Below are 13,233 nucleotides of genomic sequence, written 5' to 3' on the forward strand. Positions count from 1 at the left end.
CGTGTAAGAGAGTGTAACAGAGTGTAAGAGAGTGTAAGAGACAGTAACAGAGTGTAGGAGAGTGTAAGAGACAGTAACAGAGTGTAAGAGACAGTAACAGAGTGTTAGAGACAGCAGCAGAGTGTAAGCGAGTGTAAGAGACAGTAGCAGAGTGTAATAGACAGTAACAGAGTGTAAGAGAGTGTAAGAGACAGTAGCAGAGTGTAAGAGACAGTAGCAGAGTGTAAGAGACAGTAGCAGAGTGTAAGAGAGTGTAAGAGACAGTAACAGAGTGTAAGAGAGTGTAACAGCATGTAAGAGAGTGTAAGAGACAGTAACAGAGTGTAAGAGACAGTGACAGAGTGTAAGAGACAGCAGCAGAGTGTAAGAGAGTGTAACATAGTGTAAGAGAGTGTAAGAGACAGTAGCAGAGTGTAATAGACAGTGACAGAGTGTAAGAGAGTGTAAGAGACAGTAGCAGTGTGTAATAGACAGTAGCAGAGTGTAAGAGAGTGTTATAGACAGTAGCAGAGTTTAAGAGACAGTAACAGAGTGTAAGAGACAGTAACAGAGTGTAAGAGGGTGTAAGAGACAGTAGCAGAGTGTAGGAGAGTGTAAGAGAGTGTAAGAGAGTGTAAGAGACAGTAACAGAGTGTAAGAGACAGTAACAGAGTGTAAGAGACAGCAGCAGAGTGCAAGAGAGTGTAACATAGTGTAAGAGAGTGTAAGAGACAGTAGCAGAGTGTAATAGACAGTAACAGAGTGTAAGAGAGTGTAAGAGACAGTAACAGAGTGTAATAGACAGTAACAGAGTGTAAGAGAGTGTTATAGACAGTAGCAGAGTTTAAGAGACAGTAAAAGAGTGTAAGAGACAGTAACAGAGTGTACGAGAGTGTAGTAGAGTGTAAGAGACAGTAGCAGAGTGTAGGAGAGTGTAAGAGAGTGTAAGAGACAGTAACAGAGTGTAAGAGACAGTAACAGAGTGTAAGAGGGTGTAAGAGACAGTAGCAGAGTGTAGGAGAGTGTAAGAGAGTGTAAGAGACAGTAACAGAGTGTAAGAGACAGTAACAGAGTATACGAGACAGCAGCAGAGTGTAAGAGAGTGTAACAGAGTATAGGAGACAGTAACAGAGTATAGGAGACAGTAACAGAGTGTAAGAGACAGTAACAGAGTGTACGAGACAGTAACAGAGTGTAAGATACAGTAACAGAGTGTATGACAGTGTAGTAGAGTGTAAGAGACAGTAACAGAGCGTAAGAGATAGTAGCAGAGTGTAAGAGACAGTAGCAGAGTGAAAGAGACAGTAACAGAGTGTAAGAGACAGTAGTAGAGTGTAAGATACAGTAACAGAGTGTAAGAGACAGTAGCAGAGTGTAAGAGAGTGTAAGAGACAGTAACAGTGTGTAAGAGGGTGTAACAGCGTGTAAGAGAGTGTAACAGCGTGCAAGAGAGTGTAACAGAGTGTAAGAGACAGTAACAGAGTTTAACAGGGTGTAAGAGACAGTAGCAGAGTGTAGGAGAGTGTAAGAGAGTATAAGAGACAGTAACAGAGTGTAAGAGAGTGTAACACAGTGTAAGAGACAGTAACAGAGTGTACGAGAGTGTAGTAGAGTGTAAGAGACAGTAAGAGAGCATAAGAGACAGAAGCAGAGTGAAACAGAGAGTAGCAGAGTGTAAGAGACAGTAGCAGAGTGTAAGAGACAGTAGCAGAGTGTAAGAGAGTGTAAGAGACAGTAACAGAGTGTAGGAGAGTGTAAGAGACAGTAACAGAGTGTAAGAGACAGTAACAGAGTGTAAGAGACAGCAGCAGAGTGTAAGAGAGTGTAACATAGTGTAAGAGAGTGTAAGAGACAGTAGCAGAGTGTAATAGACAGTAACATAGTGTAAGAGAGTGTAAGAGACAGTAGCAGAGTGTAATAGACAGTAACAGAGTGTAAGAGAGTGTAAGAGACAGTAGCAGAGTGTAATAGACAGTAACAGAGTCTAAGAGAGTGTTATAGACAGTAGCAGAGTTTAAGAGACAGTAACAGAGTGTAAGAGACAGTAACAGAGTGTAAGAGGGTGTAAGAGACAGTAGCAGAGTGGAGGAGAGTGTAAGAGAGTGTAAGAGACAGTAACAGAGTGTAAGAGACAGTAACAGAGTGTAAGAGACAGCAACAGAGTGGAAGAGAGTGTAAGAGACAGTAACAGAGTGTAAGAGAGTGTAACAGAGTGTAAGAGACAGTAACAGAGTGTACGAGACAGTAACAGAGTGTAAGAGACAGTAACAGAGTGTACGACAGTGTAGTAGAGTGTAAGAGACAGTAACAGAGCGTAAGAGACAGTAGCAGAGTGTAAGAGACAGAAGCAGAGTGAAACAGAGAGTAGCAGAGTGTAAGAGACAGTAGCAGAGTGTAAGAGACAGTAGCAGAGTGTAAGAGAGTGTAAGAGACAGTAACAGAGTGTAAGAGAGTGTAACAGCGTGTAAGAGAGTGTAACAGAGTGTAAGAGAGTGTAAGAGACAGTAACAGAGTGTAAGAGACAGTAACAGAGTGTAAGAGACAGCAGCAGAGTGTAAGAGAGTGTAACATAGTGTAAGACAGTGTAAGAGACAGTAACAGAGTGTAAGAGAGTGTAACAGCGTGTAAGAGAGTGTAACAGAGTGTAGGAGAGTGTAAGAGACAGTAACAGAGTGTAAGAGACAGTAACAGAGTGTAAGAGACAGCAGCAGAGTGTAAGAGAGTGTAACATAGTGTAAGACAGTGTAAGAGACAGTAGCAGAGTGTAATAGACAGTAACAGAGTGTAAGAGAGTGTAAGAGACAGTAGCAGAGTGTAATAGACAGTAACAGAGTGTAAGAGAGTGTTATAGACAGTAGCAGAGTTTAAGAGACAGTAACAGAGTGTAAGAGACAGTAACAGAGTGTAAGAGACAGTAACAGAGTGAAAGAGACAGTAGTAGAGGGTAGTAGAGTGTAGTAGAGTGTAGTAGAGTGTAAGAGAGTGTCAAATGGCATATACCGTCCTCTAGGATCACATAGTCCCGAATGATCTCAGTATACTGTGAACGTCTTTGGGGATCTCTTCGTGTAGACATCGTAAACCTGTGTAAGAGACAGGAGTAGACAGTAAGAGACGGTAACAGAGTATATGAGACAGTAGCAGAGTGTAAGAGAGTGTAACAGAGTATAGGAGACAGTAACAGAGTATAGGAGACAGTAACAGAGTGGAAGAGAATGTAAGAGACAGTAACAGAGTGTAAGAGAGTGTAACGGAGTGTAATAGACAGTAACAGAGTGTAAGAGGGTGTAAGAGACAGTAGCAGAGTGTAGGAGAGTGTAAGAGAGTGTAAGAGACAGTAACAGAGTGTAAGAGACAGTAACAGAGTATATGAGTCAGCAGCAGAGTGTAAGAGAGTGTAACAGAGTATAGGAGACAGTAACAGAGTATAGGAGACAGTAACAGAGTGTAAGAGACAGTAACAGAGTGTACGAGACAGTAACAGAGTGTAAGATACAGTAACAGAGTGTATGACAGTGTAGTAGAGTGTAAGAGACAGTAACAGAGCGTAAGAGATAGTTGCAGAGTGTAAGAGACAGTAGCGGAGTGTAAGAGACAGTAGCAGAGTGTAAGAGAGTGTAAGAGACAGTAACAGTGTGTAAGAGGGTGTAACAGCGTGTAGGAGAGTGTAACAGCGTGTAAGAGAGTGTAACAGAGTGTAAGAGACAGTAACAGAGTGTAAGAGGGTGTAAGAGACAGTAGCAGAGTGTAGGAGAGTGTAAGAGAGTGTAAGAGACAGTAACAGAGTGTAAGAGAGTGTAACAGAGTGTAAGAGACAGTAACAGAGTGTACGAGAGTGTAGTAGAGTGTAAGAGACTGTAAGAGACAGTAAGAGAGCGTAAGAGACAGAAGCAGAGTGAAACAGAGAGTAGCAGAGTGTAAGAGACAGTAGCAGAGTGTAAGAGACAGTAGCAGAGTGTAAGAGAGTGTAAGAGACAGTAACAGAGTGTAAGAGAGTGTAAGAGACAGTAACAGAGTGTAGGAGAGTGTAAGAGACAGTAACAGAGTGTAAGAGACAGCAGCAGAGTGTAAGAGAGTGTAACATAGTGTAAGAGAGTGTTAGAGACAGTAGCAGAGTGTAAGAGACAGCAGCAGAGTGTAAGAGAGTGTAAGAGACAGTAACAGAGTGTAAGAGAGTGTAACAGAGTGTAAGAGACTGTTACTGTCTCGTACACTCTGTTACTGTCTCTTACACTCTGTTACTGTCTCGTACACTCTGTTACTGAGTGTAAGAGACAGTAACAGAGTGTACGAGAGTGTAGTAGAGTGTAAGAGACAGTAACAGAGCGTAAGAGACAGTAGCAGAGTATAAGAGACAGAAGCAGAGTGAAACAGAGAGTAGCAGAGTGTAAGAGACAGTAGCAGAGTGTAAGAGACAGTAGCAGAGTGTAAGAGAGTGTAAGAGACAGTAACAGAGTGTAAGAGAGTGTAACAGCGTGTAAGAGAGTGTAACAGAGTGTAAGAGAGTGTAAGAGACAGTAACAGAGTGTAGGAGAGTGTAAGAGACAGTAACAGAGTGTAAGAGACAGTAACAGAGTGTAAGAGACAGCAGCAGAGTGTAAGAGAGTGTAACATAGTGTAAGACAGTGTAAGAGACAGTAGCAGAGTGTAAGAGAGTGTAAGAGACAGTAGCAGAGTGTAATAGACAGTAACAGAGTGTAAGAGAGTGTTATAGACAGTAGCAGAGTTTAAGAGACAGTAACAGAGTGTAAGAGACAGTAACAGAGTGTAAGAGACAGTAACAGAGTGAAAGAGACAGTAGCAGAGTGAAAGAAACAGTAGTAGAGTGTAGTAGAGTGTAGTAGAGTGTAAGAGAGTGTCACATGGCATATACCGTCCTCTAGGATCACATAGTCCCGAATGAACTCAGTATACTGTGAACGTCTTTGGGGATCTCTTCGTATAGACATCGTAAACCTGTGTAAGAGAAAGGAGCAGAGAGTAAGAGACGGTAACAGAGTATATGAGACGGTAACAGAGTATATGAGACAGTAGCAGAGTGTAAGAGAGTCTAACAGAGTATAGGAGACAGTAACAGAGTGGAAGAGAATGTAAGAGACAGTAACAGAGTGTAAGAGAGTGTAACGGAGTGTAATAGACAGTAACAGAGTGTAAGAGGGTGTAAGAGACAGTAGCAGAGTGTAGGAGAGTGTAAGAGAGTGTAAGAGACGGTAACAGAGTGTAAGAGACAGTAACAGAGTATATGAGACAGCAGCAGAGTGTAAGAGACAGTAGCAGAGTGTAAGAGACAGTAGCAGAGTGTAAGAGAGTGTAAGAGACAGTAACAGAGTGTAAGAGAGTGTAACAGCGTGTAAGAGAGTGTAACAGAGTGTAAGAGAGTGTAAGAGACAGTAACAGAGTGTAGGAGAGTGTAAGAGACAGTAACAGAGTGTAAGAGACAGTAACAGAGTGTAAGAGACAGCAGCAGAGTGTAAGAGAGTGTAACATAGTGTAAGACAGTGTAAGAGACAGTAGCAGAGTGTAATAGACAGTAACAGAGTGTAAGAGAGTGTAAGAGACAGTAGCAGAGTGAAAGAAACAGTAGTAGAGTGTAGTAGAGTGTAGTAGAGTGTCACATGGCATATACCGTCCTCTAGGATCACATAGTCCCGAATGAACTCAGTATACTGTGAACGTCTTTGGGGATCTCTTCGTGTAGACATCGTAAACCTGTGTAAGAGACAGGAGCAGAGAGTAAGAGACGGTAACAGAGTATATGAGACGGTAACAGAGTATATGAGACAGTAGCAGAGTGTAAGAGAGTCTAACAGAGTATAGGAGACAGTAACAGAGTGGAAGAGAATGTAAGAGACAGTAACAGAGTGTAAGAGAGTGTAACGGAGTGTAATAGACAGTAACAGAGTGTAAGAGGGTGTAAGAGACAGTAGCAGAGTGTAGGAGAGTGTAAGAGAGTGTAAGAGACGGTAACAGAGTGTAAGAGACAGTAACAGAGTATATGAGACAGCAGCAGAGTGTAAGAGAGTGTAACAGAGTATAGGAGACAGTAACAGAGTATAGGAGACAGTAACAGAGTGTAAGAGACAGTAACAGAGTGTACGAGACAGTAACAGAGTGTAAGATACAGTAACAGAGTGTATGACAGTGTAGTAGAGTGTAAGAGACAGTAACAGAGTGTAAGAGATAGTAGCAGAGTGTAAGAGACAGTAGCAGAGTGAAAGAGACAGTAACAGAGTGTAAGAGACAGTAGCAGAGTGTAAGAGAGTGTAAGAGACAGTAACAGTGTGTAAGAGGGTGTAACAGCGTGTAAGAGAGTGTAACAGCGTGTAAGAGAGTGTAACAGAGTGTAAGAGAGTGTAAGAGACAGAAACAGAGTGTAAGAGGGTGTAAGAGACAGTAGCAGAGTGTAGGAGAGTGTAAGAGAGTGTAAGAGACAGTAACAGAGTGTAAGAGAGTGTAACAGAGTGTAAGAGACAGTAACAGAGTGTACGAGAGAGTAGCAGAGTGTAAGAGACAGTAGCAAAGTGTAAGAGACAGTAGCAGAGTGTAAGAGTGTGTAAGAGACAGTAACAGAGTGTAAGAGAGTGTAACATAGTGTAAGAGAGTGTAAGAGACAGTAGCAGAGTGTAATAGACAGTAACAGAGTGTAAGAGAGTGTAAGAGACAGTAGCAGAGTGTAATAGACAGTAACAGAGTGTAAGAGAGTGTTATAGACAGTAGCAGAGTTTAAGAGACAGTAACAGAGTGTAAGAGACAGTAACAGAGTGTAACAGGGTGTAAGAGACAGTAGCAGAGTGTAGGAGAGTGTAAGAGACAGTAACAGTGTGTAAGAGGGTGTAACAGCGTGTAAGAGAGTGTAACAGCGTGTAAGAGAGTGTAAGAGAGTGTAAGAGACAGTAACAGAGTGTAAGAGGGTGTAAGAGACAGTAGCAGAGTGTAGGAGAGTGTAAGAGAGTGTAAGAAACAGTAACAGAGTGTAAGAGACAGCAGCAGAGTGTAAGAGAGTGTAAGAGAGTGTAAGAGACAGTAACAGAGTGTAAGAGAGTGTAACAGAGTGTAAGAGACAGTAACAGAGTGTAAGAGACAGTAACAGAGTGTAAGAAACAGTAACAGAGTGTACGAGAGTGTAGTAGAGTGTAAGAGACAGTAACAGAGCGTAAGAGACAGTAGCAGAGTGTAAGAGACAGAAGCAGAGTGAAACAGAGAGTAGCAGAGTGTAAGAGACAGTAGCAGATTGTAAGAGAGTGTAAGAGACAGTAACAGAGTGTAAGAGAGTGTAACAGAGTGTAAGAGACAGTAACAGAGTGTAGGAGAGTGTAAGAGACAGTAACAGAGTGTAAGAGACAGTAACAGAGTGTATGAGACAGCAGCAGAGTGTAAGAGAGAGTAACATAGTTTAAGAGAGTGTAAGAGAGTGTAAGAGACAGTAGCAGAGTGTAATAGACAGTAAGAGAGTGTAAGAGACAGTAGCAGAGTGTAATAGACAGTAACAGAGTGTAAGAGAGTGTTATAGACAGTAGCAGAGATTAAGAGACAGTAACAGAGTGTAAGAGACAGCAGCAGAGTGTAAGAGAGTGTAACATAGTGTAAGAGAGTGTTAGAGACAGTAGCAGAGTGTAAGAGACAGCAGCAGAGTGTAAGAGAGTGTAAGAGACAGTAACAGAGTGTAAGAGAGTGTAACAGAGTGTAAGAGACTGTTACTGTCTCGTACACTCTGTTACTGTCTCTTACACTCTGTTACTGTCTCGTACACTCTGTTACTGAGTGTAAGAGACAGTAACAGAGTGTACGAGAGTGTAGTAGAGTGTAAGAGACAGTAACAGAGCGTAAGAGACAGTAGCAGAGTATAAGAGACAGAAGCAGAGTGAAACAGAGAGTAGCAGAGTGTAAGAGACAGTAGCAGAGTGTAAGAGACAGTAGCAGAGTGTAAGAGAGTGTAAGAGACAGTAACAGAGTGTAAGAGAGTGTAACAGCGTGTAAGAGAGTGTAACAGAGTGTAAGAGAGTGTAAGAGACAGTAACAGAGTGTAGGAGAGTGTAAGAGACAGTAACAGAGTGTAAGAGACAGTAACAGAGTGTAAGAGACAGCAGCAGAGTGTAAGAGAGTGTAACATAGTGTAAGACAGTGTAAGAGACAGTAGCAGAGTGTAAGAGAGTGTAAGAGACAGTAGCAGAGTGTAATAGACAGTAACAGAGTGTAAGAGAGTGTTATAGACAGTAGCAGAGTTTAAGAGACAGTAACAGAGTGTAAGAGACAGTAACAGAGTGTAAGAGACAGTAACAGAGTGAAAGAGACAGTAGCAGAGTGAAAGAAACAGTAGTAGAGTGTAGTAGAGTGTAGTAGAGTGTAAGAGAGTGTCACATGGCATATACCGTCCTCTAGGATCACATAGTCCCGAATGAACTCAGTATACTGTGAACGTCTTTGGGGATCTCTTCGTATAGACATCGTAAACCTGTGTAAGAGAAAGGAGCAGAGAGTAAGAGACGGTAACAGAGTATATGAGACGGTAACAGAGTATATGAGACAGTAGCAGAGTGTAAGAGAGTCTAACAGAGTATAGGAGACAGTAACAGAGTGGAAGAGAATGTAAGAGACAGTAACAGAGTGTAAGAGAGTGTAACGGAGTGTAATAGACAGTAACAGAGTGTAAGAGGGTGTAAGAGACAGTAGCAGAGTGTAGGAGAGTGTAAGAGAGTGTAAGAGACGGTAACAGAGTGTAAGAGACAGTAACAGAGTATATGAGACAGCAGCAGAGTGTAAGAGACAGTAGCAGAGTGTAAGAGACAGTAGCAGAGTGTAAGAGAGTGTAAGAGACAGTAACAGAGTGTAAGAGAGTGTAACAGCGTGTAAGAGAGTGTAACAGAGTGTAAGAGAGTGTAAGAGACAGTAACAGAGTGTAGGAGAGTGTAAGAGACAGTAACAGAGTGTAAGAGACAGTAACAGAGTGTAAGAGACAGCAGCAGAGTGTAAGAGAGTGTAACATAGTGTAAGACAGTGTAAGAGACAGTAGCAGAGTGTAATAGACAGTAACAGAGTGTAAGAGAGTGTAAGAGACAGTAGCAGAGTGAAAGAAACAGTAGTAGAGTGTAGTAGAGTGTAGTAGAGTGTCACATGGCATATACCGTCCTCTAGGATCACATAGTCCCGAATGAACTCAGTATACTGTGAACGTCTTTGGGGATCTCTTCGTGTAGACATCGTAAACCTGTGTAAGAGACAGGAGCAGAGAGTAAGAGACGGTAACAGAGTATATGAGACGGTAACAGAGTATATGAGACAGTAGCAGAGTGTAAGAGAGTCTAACAGAGTATAGGAGACAGTAACAGAGTGGAAGAGAATGTAAGAGACAGTAACAGAGTGTAAGAGAGTGTAACGGAGTGTAATAGACAGTAACAGAGTGTAAGAGGGTGTAAGAGACAGTAGCAGAGTGTAGGAGAGTGTAAGAGAGTGTAAGAGACGGTAACAGAGTGTAAGAGACAGTAACAGAGTATATGAGACAGCAGCAGAGTGTAAGAGAGTGTAACAGAGTATAGGAGACAGTAACAGAGTATAGGAGACAGTAACAGAGTGTAAGAGACAGTAACAGAGTGTACGAGACAGTAACAGAGTGTAAGATACAGTAACAGAGTGTATGACAGTGTAGTAGAGTGTAAGAGACAGTAACAGAGTGTAAGAGATAGTAGCAGAGTGTAAGAGACAGTAGCAGAGTGAAAGAGACAGTAACAGAGTGTAAGAGACAGTAGCAGAGTGTAAGAGAGTGTAAGAGACAGTAACAGTGTGTAAGAGGGTGTAACAGCGTGTAAGAGAGTGTAACAGCGTGTAAGAGAGTGTAACAGAGTGTAAGAGAGTGTAAGAGACAGAAACAGAGTGTAAGAGGGTGTAAGAGACAGTAGCAGAGTGTAGGAGAGTGTAAGAGAGTGTAAGAGACAGTAACAGAGTGTAAGAGAGTGTAACAGAGTGTAAGAGACAGTAACAGAGTGTACGAGAGAGTAGCAGAGTGTAAGAGACAGTAGCAAAGTGTAAGAGACAGTAGCAGAGTGTAAGAGTGTGTAAGAGACAGTAACAGAGTGTAAGAGAGTGTAACATAGTGTAAGAGAGTGTAAGAGACAGTAGCAGAGTGTAATAGACAGTAACAGAGTGTAAGAGAGTGTAAGAGACAGTAGCAGAGTGTAATAGACAGTAACAGAGTGTAAGAGAGTGTTATAGACAGTAGCAGAGTTTAAGAGACAGTAACAGAGTGTAAGTGACAGTAACAGAGTGTAAGAGGGTGTAAGAGACAGTAGCAGAGTGTAGGAGAGTGGAAGAGACAGTAACAGTGTGTAAGAGGGTGTAACAGCGTGTAAGAGAGTGTAACAGCGTGCAAGAGAGTGTAACAGAGTGTAAGAGACAGTAACAGAGTTTAACAGGGTGTAAGAGACAGTAGCAGAGTGTAGGAGAGTGTAAGAGAGTGTAAGAGACAGTAACAGAGTGTAAGAGAGTGTAACACAGTGTAAGAGACAGTAACAGAGTGTACGAGAGTGTAGTAGAGTGTAAGAGACAGTAAGAGAGCATAAGAGACAGAAGCAGAGTGAAACAGAGAGTAGCAGAGTGTAAGAGACAGTAGCAGAGTGTAAGAGACAGTAACAGAGTGTAGGAGAGTGTAAGAGACAGTAACAGAGTGTAAGAGACAGTAACAGAGTGTAAGAGACAGCAGCAGAGTGTAAGAGAGTGTAACATAGTGTAAGAGAGTGTAAGAGACAGTAGCAGAGTGTAATAGACAGTAACAGAGTGTAAGAGAGTGTAAGAGACAGTAGCAGAGTGTAATAGACAGTAACAGAGTCTAAGAGAGTGTTATAGACAGTAGCAGAGTTTAAGAGACAGTAACAGAGTGTAAGAGACAGTAACAGAGAGTAAGAGACAGTAACAGAGTGAAAGAGACAGTAGCAGAGTGAAAGAAACAGTAGTAGAGTGTAGTAGAGTGTAAGAGAGTGTCACATGGCATATACCGTCCTCTAGGATCACATAGTCCCGAATGATCTCAGTATACTGTGAAAGTCTTTGGGGATCTCTTCGCGTAGACATCGTAAACCTGTGTAAGAGACAGTAGCAGAGAGTAAGAGATGGTAACAGAGTATATGAGACAGTAGCAGAGTGTAAGAGAGTGTAACAGAGTATAGGAGACAGTAACAGAGTGTAAGAGAATGTAAGAGACAGTAACAGAGTGTAAGAGGGTGTAAGAGACAGTAGCAGAGTGTAGGAGAGTGTAAGAGAGTGTAAGAGACAGTAACAGAGTGTAAGAGACAGTAACAGAGTATATGAGACAGTAGCAGAGTGTAAGAGAGTGTAACAGAGTGTAAGAGACAGTAACAGAGTGTAAGAGGGTGTAAGAGACAGTAGCAGAGTGTAGGAGAGTGTAAGAGAGTGTAAGAGACAGTAACAGAGTGTAAGAGACAGTAACAGAGTATATGAGACAGTAGCAGAGTGTAAGAGAGTGTAACAGAGTATAGGAGACAGTAACAGAGTATAGGAGACAGTAACAGAGTGTAAGAGACAGTACCAGAGTGTACGAGACAGTAACAGAGTGTAAGATACAGTAACAGAGTGTATGACAGTGTAGTAGAGTGTAAGAGACAGTAACAGAGCGTAAGAGATAGTAGCAGAGTGTAAGAGACAGTAACAGTGTGTAAGAGGGTGTAACAGCGTGTAAGAGAGTGTAACAGCGTGTAAGAGAGTGTAAGAGACAGTAACAGAGTGTAAGAGGGTGTAAGAGACAGTAGCAGAGTGTAGGAGAGTGTAAGAGAGTGTAAGAGACAGTAACAGAGTGTAAGAGAGTGTAACAGAGTGTAAGAGACAGTAACAGAGTGTACGAGAGTGTAGTAGAGAGTAAGAGACAGTAAGAGAGCGTAAGAGACAGAAGCAGAGTGAAACAGAGAGTAGCAGAGTGTAAGAGACAGTAGCAGAATGTAAGAGAGTGTAAGAGACAGTAACAGAGTGTAAGAGAGTGTAACAGCATGTATGAGAGTGTAAGAGAGTGTAAGAGACAGTAACAGAGTGTAGGAGAGTGTAAGAGACAGTAACAGAGTGTAAGAGACAGTAAAAGAGTGTAAGAGACAGCAGCAGAGTTTAAGAGAGTGTAACATAGTGCAAGAGAGTGTAAGAGACAGTAGCAGAGTGTAATAGACAGTAACAGAGTGTAAGAGAGTGTAAGAGACAGTAGCAGAGTGTAATAGACAGTAACAGAGTGTAAGAGACAGTAACAGAGTGTAAGAGGGTGTAAGAGACAGTAGCAGAGTGGAGGAGAGTGTAAAAGACAGTAACAGAGTGTAAGAGACAGTAACAGAGTGTAAGAGACAGCAGCAGAGTGTAAGAGAGTGTAAGAGACAGTAACAGAGTGTAAGAGAGTGTAACAGAGTGTAAGAGACAGTAACAGAGTGTACGAGACAGTAACAGAGTGTACGAGAGTGTAGTAGAGTGTAAGAGACAGTAACAGAGCGTAAGAGACAGTAGCAGAGTGTAAGAGACAGAAGCAGAGTGTAAGAGACAGAAGCAGAGTGAAACAGAGAGTAGCAGAGTGTAAGAGACAGTAGCAGAGTGTAAGAGACAGTAGCAGAGTGTAAGAGAGTGTAAGAGACAGTAACAGAGTGTAAGAGAGTGTAACAGCGTGTAAGAGAGTGTAACAGAGTGTAAGAGAGTGTAAGAGACAGTAACAGAGTGTAGGAGAGTGTAAGAGACAGTAACAGAGTGTAAGAGACAGTAACAGAGTGTAAGAGACAGCAGCAGAGTGTAAGAGAGTGTAACATAGTGTAAGACAGTGTAAGAGACAGTAGCAGAGTGTAATAGACAGTAACAGAGTGTAAGAGAGTGTAAGAGACAGTAGCAGAGTGTAATAGACAGTAACAGAGTGTAAGAGAGTGTTATAGACAGTAGCAGAGTTTAAGAGACAGTAACAGAGTATAAGAGACAGTAACAGAGTGTAAGAGACAGTAACAGAGTGTAAGAGACAGTAACAGAGTCAAAGAGACAGTAGCAGAGTGAAAGAAACAGTAGTAGAGGGTAGTAGAGTGTAGTAGAGTGTAGTAGAGTGTAAGAGAGTGTCAAATGGCATATACCGTCCTCTAGGATCACATAGTCCCGAATGATCTCAGTATACTGTGAACGTCTTTGGGGATCTCTTCGTGTAGACATCGTAAACCTGTGTAAGAGACAGGAGTAGAGAGTAAGAGACGGTAACAGAGTATATGAGACAGTAGCAGAGTGTAAGAGAGTGTAACAGAG

Source organism: Spea bombifrons, chromosome 9, assembly GCF_027358695.1.
Source record: "Spea bombifrons isolate aSpeBom1 chromosome 9, aSpeBom1.2.pri, whole genome shotgun sequence".
Taxonomy (NCBI): domain Eukaryota; kingdom Metazoa; phylum Chordata; class Amphibia; order Anura; family Pelobatidae; genus Spea; species Spea bombifrons.